Source organism: Oncorhynchus mykiss, chromosome 12 (assembly GCF_013265735.2).
Source record: "Oncorhynchus mykiss isolate Arlee chromosome 12, USDA_OmykA_1.1, whole genome shotgun sequence".
Lineage (NCBI taxonomy): Eukaryota > Metazoa > Chordata > Actinopteri > Salmoniformes > Salmonidae > Oncorhynchus > Oncorhynchus mykiss.
In genome coordinates this window covers 27,176,452-27,200,410 of record NC_048576.1, presented here as the reverse complement: position 1 = coordinate 27,200,410, position 23,959 = coordinate 27,176,452, and the positions used below count along the sequence as shown (strand labels likewise).

At 38.2% G+C, this 23,959-nt stretch overlaps 1 protein-coding gene across 1 annotated transcript in view; it reads right to left on the bottom strand.

Moving 5' to 3' along the window:
• tenm1 (teneurin transmembrane protein 1) overlaps positions 1-17,353 on the bottom strand; it is a 244,532-nt gene extending 227,179 nt beyond the window's left edge. Inside the window, exon 1 of the mRNA XM_036937297.1 lies at positions 17,044-17,353. The gene's annotated coding sequence lies outside the window, so the exon portion shown is untranslated. The remainder of the gene's footprint in view (positions 1-17,043) is intronic.
• Positions 17,354-23,959: the final 6,606 nt, after the last annotated feature.

Here is a 23,959-nt window from a genome sequence, read left to right as displayed (position 1 = left end):
TGTAGATTTACAAGTGAATTACCCTGATATGTCGTGATAAAACAATTAAATTAAAAGGAAGTTCCCCTAAATAGGGGATTTAACATTTAAGAGGTTAAAACATTTCTAGCCTGTCTATATATGGGTAACAGGGTTGATGTGTTTTGCTCGACCCGCTCAGTTTTCCACCACAAAACACCAGAAAATGGCCAAAAAGAGTAGAACCTGCTTTTACTCTATGATTTGACTATTAGATTTTCAATGTTTCTTTGGCAAAAAAATATATTTAAAAAGGAATAGTTTCACCTTATTGAAAAAAGAGTTCAGTTCACGTAAAAGGGTTGACCTTAAAATGAAGGACAGACAAATGAATCACTAATCACATAAAATAAAGCAATAAGGCCAGAGGGGGTGTGGTATATGTCCAATATACCATGGCTAATGGTTGTTCTTACGCATGATGCAACTCGGAGTGCCTGGATACTGCCCTTAACCGTGGTATATTGGCAATATACTGTCCCACAAACCCCTGAGGTTCCTTATTGCTATTATAAACTGGATACCAGTGTAATTAGAGCAGTAAAAATACATGGTTTTTTTTATACCCGTGATATACAACAGCTTTCAGCCAATCAGCATTCAGGGCTCGAACCACCCACATTCAAATACATAATCATCTTCAGAAATGACCTTCTCAAAGCAACAAAATAACTAGGGCATTACAATGATGGTGAAATCTTGAGAAATGTGGGGATTAAGTGGGTTTAAATCTTCGTAGAAGTGACACAGTGACGGAGGGACATGTCAAAATGCTGAATTTTGGCACTTTAGCGTAATATTCATAGAAAGAATCAGATTGATTGAATTCTCCATGTGGTCTATATTAAAGGGCACTTAATTTATTATAACAGGCTTTTAAAATGCAATACTGGTGCACAATTTCTATTTAAAATACCAAAGGGACCCAAACGGCACTCATTTTGTGCAACGACCCAGTAATTCATAATGAAGTCTGTGTTCCCTCATAGAGGAGCAGAAAGGAGATAGAGAGTATTGTCTGCTAGCTACTTTTATAGAACACGTAGATTAGTATTTAGGAGATGTTTGAGTGATACAGTTTTGTAACCTGACAGAACATGTATTCCTATTCTGTTGTGATTCATTTGTGTGAGGATTAATTGGGCTAGGTTTTAGATTCAACAATACAACTCACACATTAACAGGTTCTGTTTTAATTTGTTGTAAATGAAAGAGAAATAGGATGACAGTATTTAACAGAACACTATTTGACATCGTAAGGCCTGTTAGATTTTCAGTCATTTTAATTAATGATGTGTAATTTAATTAATGGTGATATAAATATCTTAATTATATTGGTGTAATTGTCTTACCTTACTCCATAGTTTATGATTTGTTGGCATAAGATAAACAAAATCATGTTGACAGATTCAAAAGAGAAAAGGTAATGTTGTTCATGGAGGACAGTAATTCCTTCCTACACAATATAAAATAGGTAGCATGAAAATGTCATGGGATTAGGTTTGCACAATTAGTGGTATTTTACAAAAGTTATTGGAATCTTCTGTAATGTTGGTAATTAACAGAAAGGTAATTAACAGTAACTTTGGTAAAAAAAAAAATATATATATATATATATATATATATATATATATATATAGTATACATTGTTGATATCTGTGTCCATATTGTCCATGAGTTTCTAGTAGATAAACCATATGGTTCAAGAGAAAATTGCCTAATTAAAATAGCATCTAATCAACAATGGCATTATTATAGTAGCAACTCTTCCAACTATTTACTTTTTTCACAACTGCCACCAGCTTGACACCAAAGCAAAAGACAACAAATACATACTGACATAGTAAAATAAATAAAGTGTGTAAAAAAAATAGAAAGGATATTGCTGAAATATTAAACACCAATGATATTCACTAAGTTGATGGTTTATATTTAGCCTAATGTTTAACTGCTTTGTCATTCTATTTTACATTTCTAAATCATCTTATTTAAGTATTTCCTATATTTTACATGCGATAAAGCCACACATATGGCCATAGATAATTAGACACCTGTGATAATATGAAGTACCCAAAAGGGTCACTAGATGTCTTGTGAGAGATTACATAAAGCCCTTGAAAGACACCAAAATGCTGGTAGTTTACTTCTTGTGAGAGATTACATAAAGCCCTTGAAAGACACCAAAATACTGGTAGTTTCCTGGTAAACTTCAAACGTTTCAAGTAATATACCCTCCCTTTGCAAACCTACATGGGATGCATTTGCTCCATTGTTTTGTTGGTGGCCCAGCCTTGTATGGCATCCACATCTTCCAAGAATGTGCTTTTAAGGTATACACATTCACTGAGGGACATAGGGTCAACAGGTAGGAAGAGGATTCTCTTGCCTCCTAGAGAGGAATTCTGCTTCAGCAGCACTAGAGATAATCCACAAGACTCAGTGATAAAAGGCTTTACTGTTCCCACTAAGTACCATGGAGTCCCCAGCACCTGCAGCTATCTAGGGTTACTGCCAAACTAGTTATTGGGGGTATATGACAGAAAACACCTCAGATCCACTGTGTACACCCCATTCCCTGCTTCACATTTACTATAACAATTGCAGCTATTGCACATCACACACACTACATGGATAAGAACACACATGCACGCCCACACACCCACGTGTGCATACACACCCACATGTACAGACACACCCACGTGTGCATACACACCCACATGTACAGACACACAAAGAAATTGTTTATGTAAGTTAACCCAATTCTGGCATGCCCTGCCCAAGGTTGCCATGTGTAATTTTCCCTCCAGAGGAAAAATCCCCACCACTAATTTAAATGTCAAAATAGTTTTCTTCTTCTTTTTCTTCCAACATAAAAGAGTTATGATCATAAATCATTAATACACTGTAAGCTTATTCAAAAATTGGAAATTTGTGCGACATAAATAGAAGATGGATTCCCATAAATAATTGATACGCTTAAATAATAAACCATGAATATATTTGCAATTTTATTCACTGTATATTACTTGTGCTTATAGAAATGAATGTATTATTGTATATTCAGCGGGCTTCCTTCTTGTTTTAGGTGAATAGAGTAGTCCCATACTCTATGGTTTTTCATTATGGAAAAAACAGCACTCATGAATAAATAGCAGAAAATCTAAATAGCGAAAATAAGATATATATTTTAAGTGGTAATCCTCTGAGGCTATAAAACAACAGCAATGCTCACAGGGACGCAAAAACATCAAATTAATATTTCAGCAGTGTCTGGATACAATGGCAAGCAGCAGCCCCACTTGGTCAATTACTGCAGCTCAACCATGTGACAACACTAATCAAACAATGCCTCACCACGACCCATCGCTAACTAAAGGCCAATTCATACTTAAATGTCCGCGGAGCCGTAAGGGCCCACCAGTTCATTCTGATATATTTATGGTTATCGGCAGGGCTCTTTTGGCCTACAGTACACCTAAAAAATAATCTCACCAATATAGCTCTGCATGTGGATGTGGCTTCATTCAAGCAGCAGGTACAGAATTAAGAGATAGAGATGTTATTTTAACCTAGGTCATATGTAAGGTAAGAAACCCATCTAACAGCGCACAGTCAAATATTCGACAACACAGTTATGCAGGTCCATCCATTTTTTGTATGGAAGACCAGTAAGAGTTAATTATAGAGATGGTGCATCACTACAGTGAGTAATATACAGTACACCAGCTCTGCTCTGTCCATTCCACCAGGAAAGACAGGAGTCCAATTAAGTGAGTGCTGGGATTGTTTTGTGACACCTGTCTCTTCACATGGAGATGTCACAGCTTGCGGAGCAGAGCAGAGTGGGGGACTGGATGTACTATAACAACATTTGATTACGGCTCAATAACATGTAGGCCTCTCGTTCACTCTCAGTGTCTCTTGCTCAATAGCTTCTATATATCTCACTAAACTATACATCCCACTATTGTACATTCATGGCATACAAATATATGACTATTATCCTCTCCTGTTTGATTGCTGTTGTATACAGTAGGTGAACAGGTGAAATTGAATTGTATAGTATGGCCTTCTGAGTGATGAACAGGACCCACACCTCGGGAAATAACTTTTACAAGCTTGTTGCTGAATGGTCAACAGTTGCTTCTTGTTTTGACTCTAAAAATGATATAGTTACTGTTACTCTCTTGCATCAATTGTAGCACTGGTCTCCCAAGTAATCACAGCCAACATCTAATGGTAGCCTAAGGAAGTCCACAACAAGGGACACACTAACACCCACAGCACTGTTTTGGATGCTGGTACCCATTGCACTTGACTGTGGCCTCTTCCTCCTTTTCTCTTATACAACTCTGGGGTCTTGTATTCAATCATCATCTTTCACCTTGTCACAGGGCCCTGCAAGGCAGGCCTGTGGACTGTGAAGAGATCACTCTCTCTCCCCACCCCACCACCAGTGTTAATGAAGCGGGCCCAGAGATGGAGGAGGCGAGGGACGCACTGAAATCCTCTCTTTCCTACCCTGTTATGTGCAGATTAAAGGTGACTCCTCCTAATGCAATAACCCTTTCCAGAATCTAGTACAAGCAGCATCTCCTGAAAAAGTAATCCATAAACGCAGGTTCAACTTTCATAGTTTTGCAGAATATTTTAGGTGACGACCTGATAGGCAGCATGTTTCACTGTGACTTTCCCTTTGTGCTTTGACACCTACGGATCGTAAACATTCAAAGGGTGCTCTTGGTTGTCACGGCACGTAATGCACTGTTAGCTACATGAGGCTATCAAATTAAGTGCTGGACGCATTGATTTCTCTGCTTTAGAGAGACATGTTTGTTTCTGGGGCTCAAAAGAGGCTGTTCATAGAAGAGAGTTTTATAGTTTTAGGGAATCCAAATTATCTCCAAAGATGTATTGGTAGTACCTACAGTACATAGCATACAGTGTATTAGACAAATACTACAAATACACAAATGAAAGCCTATGGTATGCTTGATGGTGAGTATACATAATTCAATGATAATTCAATATTATAGGGGATTACCATGGGCGATACAACAGTCTCGTCGACCGGCTGTCTACCGTACCTATTTACGGAACAAGTACGTTTATATGCACACTAATAATTTGATTTTAAACTGATTATGGCTGAGTATGGCATTAGTCATGTAAACACCTTACTCTGCTTATCTTAATCAGCGTAAGGTCCTAATCGAAGTAAGCATATGCCGATTAAAACACCTGGTTTTCTGAGCAATATGTAGAATTATTAGGACATGTAAACAGCTTAATCGGTGTATTTGATCTGTGTATGTGCAAGCATCTTTGTGAGTGCGTCTTAGAAACAGTTTTCACATAACAACTTTACATGTCCGAACTCAGAATCTAATAGCACGGTCACTATGGTAGAACGCTTAGTTTGATTTAAGATTTTCTGCATTTAACGAAAGGCACATCAGAAGCCTGATTTCAGATGTTTCCATGTAAACAGGCTTATTAGTGAAATCGTTCTTCTTGCAATATCAATGCATATAAATGTTTTAAACTAACTATTATATTAATATATAATATATTATTGTGTGCATGTAACCGTGCTCAATTGTCTGTTGCATTTATCTGTTGTGAATGAGAGCTCACCCTAATATTTCCTGGAATCTGAGTAGCAGCAATTGATTTCTGCTGCTCCCTGTAAGCTATTGTAGGCAGCCTCAAAGTCAGGGGATATCCTCCCTTATACAAACATCCAAAAGTATAATTTGTTAAAAGGGAAATCTGCAGTTGCCGCATACATTTTTTGACGTACACATTTATGATTTATACCCATTGATTCTTGAAGAATATAACTTAGAAATGCCTCATGAGTTTCATTCAACTTTGGTACCCCATCAGAACCCCAAATATAAGCTTGTTTTAGTCCAATGTTTGTAAACAACATAAAAGTAAACAAACACTGTATAGCCTCAAAACATCATTTTGATATAATAGATGGTCAGTCCTTGTACATTCCTCCAGCCCCATCCCTCAGCTTTTCACCAAAACAGTGGTGGGGTGTCTGCTTTGTTTTTCTTTCAACTCCAGTTTGGCCCTTGAAGCAACCAGCCTGTAAGTGTGGGCAGTTCTAGCTCAAGACGAAATTCAGAGTTTACTAGGCTTATAAGCCTGGTATGCATGGTTAGCTACGCAGAAATCCTTGGTGGTTTATGGGAACTAGTACAACCCTTTTATAGGCTGGTTTAATTCCCAGTTTGACGAATGGGACGACTTGGTTTTAAAGGTGCTCCCCACCATTACTGGTCCTGAAGTTCCAAGGAAATGACACAACAAGTCATCTCTTTGCTTATGCTCCAAACTGCCAGTAGACACAGACACATAATGGACTTGAACTAAAAGCACTGGAACTATGATTTGAAAACAGCTGGAGAGTTCAGAGTCTGTGGGTGGTACTGCTGTTCATATCAAAGGAGATGATCACTCTAGACTACACTGTTTGAATATTTAAATAAAAACCATTGACCTATCAAAAACCCCTATGGAAATAAGGTCAAATAGTCCAATGTTACGCCATATATTAAAACACGGTTGCATGGTACCACTGAAATGAGCAATGTGCATGTGCATTTGCACATAAAAGCTTTTCGATGAATTGACCAATGCGGGCAACATGGATCTCAAGATGGATTACAACAGAACTAATGTTTTTCTTGATGCTCGCTCACATTACAAGCCAAGTTTGGGGCACCAGGGTTTTAAGTAAAGTAGAGGGATCTCTTATGAGAATGGCATCTTATTGTAAGGATGAATAGAAAACTCCCATAAAGGCATACATCCACTTTATTCCCAAGCCATGTATCAAATGGAGGCGTTATACTCAGACACGTGCACTTTTGACAGGCACCAGGGAACAATTTATTGTATGAGACATATCTTCCACTTTCATGGTCCTCATTGCATTGTGCTGCAGCTGCAAATCATCCATTTTGAGTGTAAGAAGGTGTCACTCAGAATCTTCCAATGTCAAATGTCTGTATGACACTCACGCTTTTGTCATCCCTCAACAGTATACCGTTTGACATTCAACTTTGGCTCCATCCTTCCCGCATGGACAAGCCCTTAGATGCAACACATTATTCACTATCCCTACCGGCACGTCTGTCAAGCCTCTCTCTCCACTGTGCGTCTCCACCATGCATCACAGCTGGCTGCTCCCAGCCTCCCATCCACTCTGCTGGGCCGGCCCTTCCAAAGCCCGTCCTTCAAACCAATCATCCGTGCTAGACATGGAATGTATGTGCCATGTACTGAACACACTAAATCACATACCAGTCAAAACTCATTTGAAAAAACATAATTGCTTTGCTCGAAAACTAATAACACTGACATGCAAAGTGTGAAAACTATTGTAGTTGAATATATGCATTTAATTCAGCTCCACTGCTCTTCCAATTCCAATTGAAGCTGTTTATTCTACATCAGACTACTTTAGTTCTTCCTTGTCATCCATTCATTTGTTTATTTCATCTTGGTACTATGTGTTGCTGTCGTTAACTGGAGTAATCTCCACAGCAGAGCTTCCTTGTCCTTTCTTCTGAACCATCTAATCAGCTGAAAGCATCCTGTCTTGTCTGTCGTTCTGATCCCTCTCTGATAAGGAACATAGATCCTTATAGAAACCACTGAGTTGGATTGTGAGTCAAATATTTGTAGATGTTGTTACTGTAGCTCTTTTGTTGTAAGACAACAGTAGAGCAGATGCACTATTTTTGATCGTTGGTCTCTAGTGGCACGAGGTAAACTTTCGAAATCTTCAGTTGTTCAAAACAAACCTTCCTTCGTAATGTCTTATACCAGCTCTGCTTTATTCAATGCTAGCGTCATTAGTCTCAGTTTATACATAATGTAGATTCTATGGGGAAGAGAAAGGTATGCAGAAGACAACAACAATGATTCACATATCCACCAAGCAAAATGTAATTCCTCCCTATTAGCATTTCAAGAACTTCTACAAAAGCTGATCAAGTTTCTCCCTAGAGTCCACTTAATATAGTTCAGCAGAGACATTCTGTTATACAAGAGCAAACAAATATGACTTTGGGTATTCCATACACATAACTCAAAGATATCTCTGGCTTCAAGATCTTTCTTTTAACCTCTAACCTACATGTTGACAATGCTGTACTCAACACAGTCGTTTTTCTAGTACAGTATAGGGTTAACCCATGGTAAATCATGGTTCAATGAGCAACTCCTTGAATGAAGAAAGAGCTCTTGCTCAGGCCCAAGCCAGGTACTGTATATCCACAAAGATTTAGTGCCACTACTGTACAGCATGATACGCGTTATGGTGCATTACTAATATCCATTTTATGGCTGTATCCTCTCCAGTCAAGAGAGAATTTCATCTTCACTCACAAATGTTCGTCCCTTCCTTTCCAACTCACTGCCCCAATACACCTCTCCATGATAGTGAGAGGCCAAATGAATGTGGTCAGGTACTGCGCCTATAGGTTCAGGACATTTCAATGGGCTTGTGTACTGAAATTCTAAATTATTAGTTTTTTAACTGCATCATTTATATCAATACAATTTAGAGATTAAACTAATATATCATGGAAGTTTTAACAGTCGTTCTGCACTGAGTGTACAAAATATTAGGAACACCTGTTCTTTCCATGACATAGACTGACCAGGTGAATCCAGATGAAAGCTATGATCCGTTATTGATGTCACTTGTTAAATCCACTTCAATAAGTGTAGATGAAGTGGAGGAGACAGGTTAAAAAACGATTTTTAAGCCTTGAGACAATTGAGACATGGATTGTGTGTGTGCCATTCAGAGGGTGAATGGGCAAGACAAAATATTTAAGTGCCTTTGAAAGGGATATGGTACTAGATGCCAGGCGCACTGGTTTGAGTGTGTCAAGAACTGCAATGCTGCTAGGTTTTTCACCCTCAACAGTTTCCCGTGTGTATCAAGAATGGTCCACCACCCAAAGAACATCCAGCCAACTTGACACAACTGTGGGAAGCATTGGAGTCGAAATGGGCCAGCATCGCTGTGGGATGCTTTCGACATCTTGTAGAGTCCATGCCCTGACGAACTGAGGCTGTTCTGAGGGCAAAATAGGCTGCATCTCAATATTAGGAAGGTGCCCCTAATGTTTTGTACACTCAGTGTATAGTCTATGATCAGTACGTTCCTGATAAAAGAAAATGGAGAGTGACACATGACTATAAAGACTGACATTTTATAACATAAGATCGGGACAAAATACCGTGTACAATATAAATATGAGGAAAAATGTGAGGCATAATACTGTAGTTGTGTGACAAAGCCACTGCTGAAGTGGGAGGCTATGCAGAGGATGGGGGGGTCGGGGAAATTATTGCCTTTGTTGTAAAGACTACAATCCATTTGACTACAGGGTACTGTACTGTATGCCAACGGCATCATTTGAGAAGACAAGCATGGGTAGGTGGAGACAAATAATTGAATAGAAAATAGGCAGTTGACATTTGGCAGAATGGGATCTTGGTGCATGGGAAAATACCTGCTCATACAACCACATGATATGGGGAGAAACCTAAATAATATACACTATGAGCTATGGGAAATGTTAATCCAAAACTTCACTTCAAATAAATGTTTTTATCACGAGTTGAATACAAAGTAACACAATTATGGTTAGGCAGACATGAAAACAATTGGTTGTTTCAATGCCAATGGGAGAGAGGCAGAGTTCACACTTAATGCAACTAGAACGTATGGATTAATGATTGTTTAATGGACATAATTGTTTGATCATGAAGAAGAAGATGATGATGATTATGCATACTGGAGATTGTGGTATGCTGAATTCCTCATTACAACCATAGAATCTGACATGAGAAAACTGAAAACGTTTAGGCCTTTAGGTGGTTTCTTTGGGCTCCATAAGGGTCACATGCTGATAAATGATCAAAATAAATTGACAATAAAGGATGATTTAGATACCAAAACATGTACATGGCAAAATAAACGTAATTAACTTAACCATTTTGAAAATATATACACATAATCCCCAATAACGCAGAAAAACAGACAGCTGCAGGTCTCATTTAACACAACAAGGAAATAACTAAAAGGTAATTAATTAAAAGGTTATCCCTCCCTAGAATAACTCACTAGCATCACCACTGCCACTACCACCACCACCACAACATTCACCACTACCATTACCACCCCCAACACTGTCACTAAAAAAACACTGCCACTAACAATACTGCACCTCCAACAGTGCCCTTAGATCAGCTATCAGCTATCAGCCAGGAACCAACATTCCTCAGTGCTTTGCTCCTTGTCCTGGTACATCTCCTCTTATAAACTGCTTATGATTGTATGTCCTTTGCCCATGCATATGGACGTTTGGAAATACATGTCTATGTTTTAACCTGATATTAGAAGGGCCAGTGAACAACAGGCCATATGTATTTACTTAATTTAATGGTTCTAAAACTATGTGATAATGCATTAAGAATTCAAAACCAGACCATTAAATAAAGTGTCACCTTGTACTTTTCTGCAAAAACAGCAGGGCATACTCGACAATGACACATACAGTAGTCTTGTGTCTCATACATTTAGTAGGTATGCTTCGGCATGGTCACTGAGCAGGCCAACATTCATCTAGGAATGGAAAGATATGCATACTAATGATCTTGTTTTCACCACCTTCAGACATCAAATGTCGCAACAATATGTTTCCATATTTCCTTTGGACATTAAATGAAAGAATAACCAAACTGCATCTCCCATTAGTTTATGTGTGGGATGTGGAATGGAATATATTTGCATAACTGATTTACTGATTTAAGATTTGATTCAAACTATCCTCCAGTCTTCAAACTGTGACCTAACCTATAAGATACATCATTTATTGTATCACACAATGCATTCAGTCACTAACAACTGTTTTAAAATACACCATTGATTAATGTGAAACGCAATCAAGTCAGCAAAGTTTCCAGGCAAATGCCCTTGCATAAGGTTATAGGCCTTGAACTGTGAAAATATATACTAAAATAAAAGTAATGGAATGACATAATAACAGAAGGTTTCTTTGTGAAATGAAGGTCTAGAAACAGAAACATTTACTTTAGCGCCCCTCTGGTTTAAAGATAGACTATGCAGATGAGTAACCAACTGCGATGAATTGTTAGGATACGTAAGATGGACAGGCCAGGTATTGGTTTAGCATCATACAAATCAAACTGTGTTTCTGTACAAACTGTAAGACCTATTCTGGATCCTGACTAGTGCTTGGCCATAAATGCAGAATATCATAAGCAAACTATTTAGAAGTCCTAATCATTTAGAAACTTGCATTTCAATTTTTTCTACCACTAAACCCAGTGGTTTAATTTGAATTGAGTGAGAAATAAGGCATAGGGAATGGCTGCTTGGTAGTGTACCATGTAAACCAATTGAATTCAGTGTACATGACTTCTCAAAACACACTGAGAGCTCTATTTTAACAAACCTGATGCAATGGTAAATCTCTCACAGCCAGAATTATGAGAGCATTATCTGGCAGTGGCGCGATCCCACCTGGGTTTTGATGAATAAACAAGTTGTAGGTGTGGCAAGGGCTTGGCCACTCACTGCCCATATGAAAAAATACTACAGTACTTACTGTAGAATTCTGTAGTAAACTGTAGTATACTGTAGAATAATATACTACACACTGTAGTATCCCTCAATCATGTGTAGTACATTGCAGAATCCTATAATTAATACTACAGTATTATCAGCAAAATAACACTGTAGTAAATACTACAGTAATCTTTTCAAAAACACTACAGTCTGCAAAAACACTACACTCTTTTAACTATAGTAAATACTACAGTATTTAATATCCATATACCCTGTCCATTCCCCTACCCCATGTCCCAATTTGTGCAACCCATAAGTGAAAAACATACATGCCAAGTACAAACCATATTGTGTTCCCTACAAGTTATAGAAAAGAGCAGTTCAGAACTATCCATTCTGACCCCAGTCCTACCAACATACAGGTTATGGAAAATGTGCTCTTTTAGTATTTCCCCAGTAGTTTTCCTCAAGGAGAAAGACTGCGTTTCTAAGTCAAAGATAATAAAACCAAAAAACTATAGTAAATACTACAGTAATGTCAGCAAAAACACTACAGTAAATACTACAGTATACTCAATCCGCAAATACACAACATTAATTACTATAGTATATACTACCGTTTTATTTTACTACAGTATTTATATTATAGATAAGAGTAAATACTACAGTAATGTCAGCAAAAACACTACAGTAAATACTACAGTATACTCAATCCGCAAATACACAACATTAATTACTATAGTATATACTACCGTTTTATTTTACTACAGTATTTATATTATAGATAAGAGTAAATACTACAGTAAATACTAGAGGTCGATCGATTAATCGGAATGGCCGATTAATTAGGGCCGATTTCAAGTTTTCATAACAATCGGAAATCGGTATTTTTGGGCGCCCATTTGCCGTTTTTTTTTTACACCTTTATTTAATCTTTATTTAACTAGGCAAGTCAGTTAAGAACACATTCTTATTTTCAATGACAGCTCGGGGGATCCAACTAGTCCAACGCAATAACAACCTGCCTCTCTCTCGTTGCACTCCACAAGAAGACTGCCTGTTACGCAAATGCAGTAAACCAAGGTAAGTTGCTAGCTAGCATTAAAGTTATCTTATAAAAAACAATCAATTATAATCACTAGTTAACTACACATGGTTGATGATATTACTAGATATTATCTAGCGTGTCCTGTGTTGCATATAATCTGACTGAGCAAACAAGCATACAAGTATCTAAGTATCTGACTGAGCGGCGTAAACATTCATTCAAACAGCACTTTTGTGCGTTTTGCCAGCAGCTCTTCGTTGTGCGTCAAGCATTGCGCTGTTTATGACTTCAAATCTATCAACTCCCGAGATGAGGCTGGTGTGACCGAAGTGAAATGGCTGGCTAGTTAGCGCGCGCTAATAGCTTTTCAAACTTCACTCGCTCTGAGCCTTGGGGTGGTTGTTTCCCTTGCTCTGCATGGGTAACGCTTCAATGTGGTGGCTGTTGTCGTTGTGTTGCTGGTTCAAGCCCAGGGAGGAGCGAGGAGAGGGACGGAAGCTATACTGTTTCCCTGGCAATACTAAAATGCCTATAAGAACATCCAATAGTCAAAGGTTAATGAAATACAAATGGTATAGAGGGAAATAGTCCTATAATAACTACAACCTAAAACTTCTTACCTGGGAATATTGAAGACTCATGTTAAAAGGAACCACCAGTTTTCATATGTTATCATGTTCTGAGCAAGGAACTGAAACGTTAGCTTTCTTACATAGCACATATTGCACTTTTTACGTTCTTCTCCAACACTTTGTTTTTGCATTATTTAAACCAAATTGAACATGTTTCATTATCTACTTGAGGCTAAATTGATTTTATTGATGTATTATATTAAGTTAAAATAAGTGTTAATTCAGTATTGTTGTAATTGTCATTATTACAAATACATGTATTATTATTTTTTTAATCGGCCGATTAATCGTTATTGGCTTTTTTGGTCCTCCAATAATCGGTATCGGCGTTGAAAAATCATAATCAGTCGACCTCTAGTAAATACTACAGTGAATACTACAGTAAAGTCTGCAAAAAAACTACATTGAATACTATAGTATTTATACCATAGTATACTATAATATTTTTTATTGTGGGTTGCCAATCAACGCGTTCCATGGTTTAATACTGCATGTGTTGGTCTCAAGTTCTGTAGGTTATTGATGATCTTTGCATTGTCATCAATTCCAATCAAATAATTTAAAAAGAAGATGGAGAACAAGCTATGAAGGGAAAATACTAGGGTTTTACTACAGGTACAGCCAACTAGCGCAAAAACAATATTGCAATTTTGTCAAAATGATGCAATACGATATATTGTCAAAAATAATATCCCGATATGTAACTGTATGGATTTTTTCTCCCATCACTAGTGCACAGTTCAGACACCCATGAATACCCTACACAACATGCCACCAGAGGTCTCTTCACAATCCACAATCCAGAACAGACTATGGGAGGTGCACAGTACTACATAGAGCCATGACTACAGGAACTCTACTCCACATCAGGTAGCTGATGCAAGCAGTAGAATCAGATAAAAAAAAAACAGATAAAAATACACCTTATGGAGCAGTGGGGTTCTTTCTGTGAAGAGACACACAAAAGTACAGACACGTGCATACACACACTAGCACACGCACTCTACACACACGTACATTGTAATATTGTTGTATGGTGGTATTATACATTTTGTGTTGTAGATATGTAGTGGTGTAACAATGGTATATGATTCACTGTTTTATCTTTTGTTTTATGTGTAATGTAAGTGCCTTAATGTGTATAGACCCCAGGAAGAGGAGCTGCTCCCTAGTAAATACAAATACAGGACTTGATATGAAACGGAAAACAAGCAATCAGTTTTTTAAAACAACAACAATATTTCTAAATAGGATGGGGTCAGAAGCATGATATCATAAATCGCTTCTCTCGTTCCATGGCACTCACTGTATGCACATGTAGGCCTAAATGTCTTTATGCATCACATTTGCACACCTACACAAAATACTAGCCCCTATCAATTGTATTGTTGTGCAAGGCAGATTTTTTTTTAAATGCAGTTGATATGGCTGTATAGGAGTACTGAATAGTTTGGAGGAGTGTGTGTTTGGTAAGCGGATGAGGGGCACTCTTTGAAAATGGGGATAGATAGCCTACTTGAACAAGCGAAATTAAGTATGCAGTGAATTATGAATAATTAAAAGGCATGAGGGCAAAAACCAAATATTTTTAAAACCCTTCATTCATAGGCTACTTGGCTAATGGCCAGGATAAAAATACGCACCTATGCAATGCTGTTAAAACAGCCTTGATGGTAGGCTATGCTTGGTTTTTGATCAAATTAAACGAAATGGGGGGAAACCAATAGTTTTTAAAAATGTTTTTAAATACGAAATTCACCGGCACAAGGAATCTCTCTTCCAAGGGCACTGCGCGTCATGGCTGGATAGGCTGAGCTTCCACTCTCAAAATCCATTCCATTATCAGCGGTGTTACCGTTAAGACTGGCTTTTTGTGGGTCTCCAAACTTCCCATTAGCACTGCATGAACCTCACTTTTGTGCTTGTTTTTAAGGAGACACTACAAATATTGCCATCCCTCTCACCTCAGTGCAAGCGAGCTGATGTTAGACAGGTACATTTCCAAACCTGGCTTTAGGGCTGGAAAATGCCAGTGCGACAGTTTTAACATGACAAAATTGCAAACTAACATGCGTTTGACACTTGCGCTTCCTTAGTGACAGCCCAAAATATAACCCTCAGACCTACTTGTACAGATTTGTTAATCAATGGCTCTCAAAAATGACTGTGTCCTTTTATCTAGAAAAGTTACTGTTGTCACACTGTTTCTCAGTCCAATACTGGTTTTCAGATTTATGAGTGGTGTTTTATTCGGATTATATATTCGTATTGATCTATCGGAGAGGTTCATAGCAATTGATAAGAATATCATCATATATCCATTACAGTACATGAGGTAGGCCTACATAACGGAATATTACTTTTACATTACACATCTGGAGTCTGCAGAAGTTTCATCTAGCCTACTCAATGCAGATTAATATAATTAACATTTTCCAAAAATGCAGTAATGGAAGCGCAACATTGCCCCTGTTCTGACTATATTAGCCTGTGTGTTTCAGGTTGTGCCTGAGAGTAAATGAAAGCCGTGTGTTGATCATACGCAGTGGCCTTATGATATCATATCTAATATCATAATTGCAGGTAACAAATATGTAATAGTTGTTTTCAACGAAACATAGGTTCCATGTTTGTAAGCTATTACTGGACAGCCCTGAGTAACACATATTTGTGTTGCCAGTATAAGATGGGTCTGTCTTGCACATTGCACAAGGTTGTCAACAGATTGCAGCAACTATACAACCTGCCATAGACAGAATTGAGATATTATTATAAAATAATTTTGTTTCATCCTTGACAGTTGGAACATACTGTATATTCTGTTTCTGGTCATACCATCAAGTCAAGAGCATTGGCATTACATTTGACATTTGGCACTTGTTTGCATCTTTACCTGAGGAGCTGATCAACTGATAGCGGGTTCTCAAGGATACGTTCTCAGACATTACATAGGCTACTGAATGTCTAATACTACTACCTACCATTGATAATACATATGATACACAAGTTTACCATGATAGCCTACATTTAGAAATAGAGCTACATTATAACCTAACCTTACTGTATACAAGTAGCCAAATATATTTTAATGCACTGGCTCACTGCCCACTGGGAAAAACTGGTTGAATCAACGTTGTTTCCACTCATTTAAACAAAACAATTCAATTGAATGACGTTGAATCAACGTGTTAAACTGACACCACGTCATCAACGTTAGGGAATTTCGTATTTCACCCAATTTTTAATCTAAATCCAATTACATGTTTTGTTGATTTCATGTTGAATTCACAACCAAATGTAAATCGAAACTAGGCGTTCAGATCACATTTGTGCCCAGTGAGTGACCGACATGTCAACTCAATGACCCATCTGTCTGTAAAGTTTACGTGTCAGGTGTTTAGCCTTTAGCAACATCGTCATGTTTGGGTAGGTTACCACAGAATGTCTCTTTCCTCAGAGTTGGTATCACCAGCTAGGAACATAAAGGTAATGTACATTAGCATCACGGGCCCACGGAATGAGAATAGCCTGGCCGGCACCTTGTGTGTTGATACGCGGCTATCACTACACTCTTCATTCCCGTTTCTCGATACACAATGTTTGTGCACCTGAGGCTACCACGATTCACAAGCGATAAGACTATTGCGCGCCACGTAGAAATTCTGCGATACACACAATCTGAAAGCAGTAGCTAGCCTACTACACAAATGGCTCACCTTTGCGTGATGTGACCATTCCGGAGGCTTATTCCCATGTCATAGCTTCACTTCAGATAAATAATACGACTGTTGATATTTGTATATGTTGTATCCTCGTGTATCCTTGGAAAATAACGCAATGGTGATGGTTGAGCTCCACTTGCTTCAGCTGAATAGGCTATGATGCTCCGGTGAATGTCTCGAAGAGAATTGCAAGACAGCGTTTGAAATGTAATGCCGGAACGCGTATATTAAAAGTTACTAGCTTTTTTTCTAAGGGTTATCTTTCAACTGCTCATCTTCAACCAAATCTTCCCTGTTGGACACAATCACCAACTCAGCATCACTGGAATATACCATATGCTACAGAGAGGAAGGGGGTGTGGCACCGGTGACCAATAATTTCAACATCCAACACATTCAGTAAATGCCTGCCGAGATTTAAAGCGCGTTAAATTGGATTTAGACAGTATCAGGGTGAAGAGATATTGCTGAACAGTGTAAAGATAGTTCTCACTACCTTATAATGGTATTATTGTGTATTATTACACAAAAATACGTTTTTGAATGTTGCAAAATTATCCAAATAATGATTAAAATGATAATGATGATGATCATGGCATTATTATCATTATTATTATTAATGTGTATGTTGTTATTATAAGTAGGCTATTGTCAAGCCACTTTTTTCAACAGATTGTTACGGTAGACAACCATTAACGATCTGTCTACATCCAATAATGGATGTAGACAGATCCAAATAGGGAGGTGAGTTGAACGCAATCCCTGCCTGTGAACTGGCTGCTTTCTGCCGTTAGTATTCAAGGCTGCTAGCTTATCATGGCTAATTTGAATTGCAATCTGTTTGCGCAAGGGTCCTGCCAGAGGGAACCAAGGACTGAGTCTTATAAACTCTGGGAGGCCACAGCCCTGCCTCTGCTGTGCACCAAGGCAACAAGATTAATCAATACAGCAGATTTAAATACATACAGCCTCACCGCACCATTGAGCTTTATCAAGGACTAATTTCAATGGTGCAAGAAAATAGTTCCTGTGTTATGCCATTAAAGCAATAAATATAGACTAAAGCAAACATACAGACAAGGCACATGAGCATAGAATTACTTCCATTACAACTGAGCGCATGTGGCATCTTCAGGTTGCATGCTGTTTAAGCCTAATGATACTGTATATAATGTATAGTTACTGTAAAATCCCTGAACAGTTCCCTAACACCATAGTTTGCCATTAGCCCCTGGAAATGACTAGATGCTATTATGAGGTCCTACAGTTAAGGTAGAGGTGATTGGCCAGTCTTGCCACAGTATAACGATAAACGATTGCTTACTTTTACTAGGTTTTGGTAGAGGGGTGAGATAACGTCATGTAGCAGGCTGAACTTGCAGTGAGTGACTATTCTGATGAATCTACTGCAGCCTAATGAGCTGTACAGTGCTACAGACACAGTAGGTTTCAGAATCATTCAAGGATTTCGTCTGTGAGGATCCTGACTTATTAAACCCATTAAAACATCTGTGAAATATAAATGAAAACAAAACCTTTCTTAACATAAACTATTGTTCAAAGATTTCACATTGTGAGGGTCCCATGTAATGATAATCTTTTATATTTTTGTTTGTTTGTCTGATCTTGTCTTGTTATCATCTTGCAGGTTAACAGGCAACATCTAGAACATCAGAGTGAGAAAAATAAATTACAGCTTTCATACAACCGTCCCCGGGGAACATGATAAATAATCTCACGGTGAGAGCATTTTTAACACGGTTTTGATGGGAAATATAATTTTGTGTATACTAGACACTCACGGTTAATGCTTCAACACAAATATAGACTAATGGAAAATAGGAAAATAAATGGGACTGAATTGGTCTAGCCAGGAAGATTGACCGATGGCTCATTGAAGTAGCCATCAACGCATCAATCAATTCACATTCACTATACCATATGGTTTCAGTGGATAAATGTTTTCTTCTTTTAAGAATGAACAAAAATACATCAATGTACATAGTTTTCATTTTAACTGAACCAAATCTTCAAACAAACATCGACAACAGTGTTTCCAGGGTTTGGTTAATCCCAAACTGAATTCATGTTTCTTGACAATCCCATCAAAATTGGATGTTGATCTGACGTCTTTGCCCAGTGGGGAGTAGGCCTACTCTGTGGTTATAAATGCCAAGGCCTTTGTATGGAACACACAGACAAAGAAGTACTTTAAGATGACATTTTATTTGTCCTTTTGTCAGAGGACATATCACAATTGCATTCGACACACAGTGGCTTGGTAGCTTAAAAAGAAAGCAGCACTCAGCCACTGAGACTGAAATCTTTACATACTTACTTAAGACAAGGGAGACGTAATTTATTTGCTGCATCTCTTTTACTCAGACAGGTTTCAACACTTTTGTTGCCGTTCCAGCCAAGAGAGTGAGTTTATGCAGTCTTTGATCTGGGAGTCTGTGGAAGGACTACTAATCCCGATGCATAGCAGCCTGTTCATTCACCTCACAGAGGAATGGATCAGCCTATCTATCATTCTACAAACGTAGTGCTGGGTCACTCTGACAGCACTAGATGACTTTTTAACTACAGCCCATGTCTCCATGCCAAAATTAAAGACTGATGTCAAATCAAAAATATATTGATAATGTCCGTCTTATAACACTAGCATTACATGTGGAATACACAAAGATCTCTTCATTTAAAGCGCTACAGTACAGCTATCATAGGGCGGTGTGACTACATTACAGAAAGTAATTACATTACACTGGATCAGACTGGACAATGTCAGTTTGATTTGATGGTGCTCAGACAGCCTTTCGCTTACTCCTCTAGAAAATAGAAACACGGCCAAATGATAGTCCTACAATATGCTTATAGTTCAAAATCACAACCGCCCACATCTTGTACTGGTCGGTTTGGGACAGTCTTGCTAGTACTGAGGTGATCACACAATGCTTCGCTCAAGGGCAAAGTACTGTAACCATGCATGTTTCCCAGACAACCCCCCTCACATAAGGTTCCCTCATATCAAACCCAAATTATTCTCATATATAGCCATACCATAACCAAATCTTATGCTAGGTAGCTTGATTTATTTCTGTCAGAGAGACTACATGCAAATCAATATATTGTTGAACAGAGGGACAGTTTGAAATGGGTCTTAAATATGGGAGGGTTGTCTAACTTTTTTTTTTGCTTTGGGGAGGGCTGTGTGTTTTTTTATTGGGCACTGGGAAGGGTAGTGTGTTTTTCCCTGGTTTGCATGGACTATTTTGCAGGTTCTACGATATCATTTCTTCCATCATAGCCACATTTCCTCATCTGCCTCCATGTGCCTCACCTATACCGATGTGTTTTGCTACTTCCCTTAAGCACTATGCTAACTTTTACTATACCACAGGTCAATATAGTCTACCAGTCTAACTGTCTATCCTGCCCTCTATCCACCATTCATAGTGACAATAGTGGTAGTGAGATGGATCGTCTGTCCAGGTCTGCAATAGGCTATTAGCAATCATACCACACATAAAAGCATTTAAAGCTGCATCACTTTTCAATATGAATCCACAAGAACAAATAGCAATAGCTGATAGGCAGTGGAGAGGCCAGGTGCATCATTGTGCATGAAAGAACATTGAAGACATGAGACACGCAGCTCAAAAAGCTCCCCTATTGATCTTGTTGAGGGACAATACAATTATCCTACCTAGACTAGCCTACAACACCACACTGCATAATTGCAATAATTACATTATTGTTTACAAGTGAGTAATTTTTTTACTCTAGGTTGCAGTGAAAATGCAATTTGAATAACGGCACAAAAGCCGTGTGATTTGAATGTTTATTTGATTTGGATCAGTTGTGGGTCTATTAGAAAGGCACAGTAGCAGGCTAGTCTGGCTGTATTTTTACTTTGGATGCTGAGATGCGCTGTCTGTTGTGGATCATCATTCTCCCAAGTCGTCCTATAATAATGTGGCCACACATGCCCAGTTATTCAGGAAAGTTTAACACACGCTCCGCTCCTCTCCAATCCCAGAAGCTAATCTTAGCGCACCTAGAACCTAATGCTTCACTATAGCCTAAATATTTGTCATTTCACTTTTAAAATGTATTACCTTTTATATGTGGCATGAACACAACCAGTAATAATGTTTTAATCTGATTAGGATTCTACAAAAGTCTCCTGTAGGCTTGCGCATATTCGTCCAATATAATTCCAGCATCCTCAAAATGGCTTGACATTAACCAAGTTTCCATCCAACCTTTTTATGCGAGTAAAGTACATGTTGGATATAAAATGTCAAGACATCATGGGAAAGCATGCAGTTTATTAGGCTACATATGAAATAATGAACTTCACCGGGTGGTGAAAGTGCACAATGATGAGCTTGATGCTCCTTATTCTGGTGGGTCTTATTCTGGTGACATGATGATCGATGCTTGGCTGCCGTTTGACAAATAAAAATGATCTCACAGTTTTGTCCATAATAATCTCATCATGCATAATAATCTCCTCATGCAGGCTATACCCACACTGTATCTGTGAGCTGTTGATTAGAGCGCACGTGCCAATACTAGAGTAAACACATTCGTAATACCTACGCAACATTTTTGGGACAAAACCATCAGTAGACCCAGTAGTTGAAAATGTGATGGAAACCCATTTCAATTTTATTTTTTATTAGGTACATGGGAATTTAACCACAAAAGTCAATTGGATGGAAACACCAGAGATGTCCACCAGCATAATACCAGAGCCAGAGATTCTAATATTGACTGTTTTAAATATAAGAGTCTATCTGGGAAGAACACATTTGTGTATACCAGCGCTGTTTAGTGGAACAACCTACCACAGCAACTCAAAGCCAGACCAAAAAGAATGTCAAAAGCCGGCTAATGTGTGAACAGCATAACCTTTTTTTGTCTGTGTCTCTGTAATTTGCCTGTGTCTCTGTAATTTGCCTGTGTCTCTGTAATTTGCCTGTGTCTCTGTAATTTGCCTGTGTCTCTGTAATTTGCCTGTGTCTCTGTAATTTGCCTGTGTCTCTGTAATTTGCCTGTGTCTCTGTAATTTGCCTGTGTCTCTGTAATTTGCCTGTATCTCTGTAATTTGCCTGTGTCTATGTAATTGTATAAGTATTTTTGTAAAAAATAGGAACCACAATGGAAACAGGTCCCCGAATTTATTGTGTAATCCTGGTCACTTTTACAAATATTTGTACTGTGTGTTAATACAGTATATATATATTTTATTTGTTTATTTATATATATATATTTACTGACAAATAAAATCAATAAATCAATCCAAACTGTGCAGTGGCCATTTGATGAATGGTAAGAGACATCTGCTACAAAACACTAAAAAGTTTAATGATATTCAGAGATTATCAGGCCAAGCCTTCGATACTGCCTACAAGGTAGGGAGAGATGTATTTTCTGTCTATTTATTGTGGTGCGGAAACACAAAACCATGATATTGAAGTGCCCAAAGTTGGTATGCTTTATTTATTGGTTGTGTGGTTCATTGGTACAGAAACCTATTGGTGGATTTCCTTTGCATATACAGTATTTATATAATTATAAATATGTGGAACATATGATTTCCCCCTAGCTGATCATTGTCTGCAACCTGCTCTGATCATAGTGTAGGCCTAATGAAACAGGCAGGGAGAGTGAGCTCGTCTATGGTTGTCGGCAAACCCTCAACCTTCTGGCCTGTAGCCCTGCGTGGCATTGACTGTGCCACAAAAGCATGCTTAAGTGGCAAAGTCAATATCCACGTTTATAAACACAGGGTCGCTACAGTTATTGTTGTTTGTAAGCATTATTTTGAGGGGGGACGGTGTGCAATTATTTTGATAGTACAAGGGGAGGGTCTTGTTTTATGGCCCTTTGAGTTGGACCCCCCCCCCCCCCCCCCCCCCAGCAAATTTCAAACTGTCCCTAAATAAAAGTACAGATCCTCTGTTAGTACTTTGTTTGTTCTGTAATGATATCACTCTGTAATGTCTATTCCTCACCTTTCCTCAGGCCGAGGAGAGCACAGTGGGTTCTGGGTAAGATGTTATTTAGGGAATCATAGATGAGGCACACCTAAACACCGTGTGGCCTTTATCATTCGATGCAGACATGAACGGAGCGCAGTCATGTTACGCAATCTTCAAACGTCTCAAACCTGTGTCTCTCCAGCATATCTTCACATGTTTAGGGCACTCTTCACAGCCTTAAAAGTGCTATTTCTTTGACCACTGCAATATGTAATTTGACAGAGTGCTCACTTTTGCTCAATAGGTTGATAACTCTTGATAGCTCTGCTAGGATAGCTCTTAGCTCTTCTAAGTCTCGACTTCCAAGATTTTCAAGTGCCCTGCTTTTCCATTGTGCACTCTCAGAATTGAAGCATCAATGACAGAATATTTCAACATCATCAATATTCCTTATTCAATGATTCCGTGATCTCAAATAAACTTCACAATTATATATTTTTTTAAATACAAATAAAAAGTACAATTAGTTTTACTTACATATCTGATCATTCAACACTGCTTCATTTTTTGAAAGTCCCCTTGTTGGGATGCTGTTCTAGCATGTACTGTAACCTACTCTACAGTACATGCTATTTTCATTGGTAGAACAGGAAAAGGAATGGAGTTGAAATGGAGTTAATCCGGCATAGTATAGATCATTACTTGCTCCCTTGTTAAGGCACAAATGATACCTTGCTCATTTGCTAGGGTAAAGGGAGGGTGACATTTTCTAAATCATTGAAGCCTATGATTAAAATTAAAGTTTATGACAGGGAGAGTCTGAGTTACTTAATGAGCATATAGGTCCTACTAGCAAACGGGTGCTGAACAATATTGTCACATAGAAGTACTCAAAAATCTTGGACCATCAATTTAAAGCA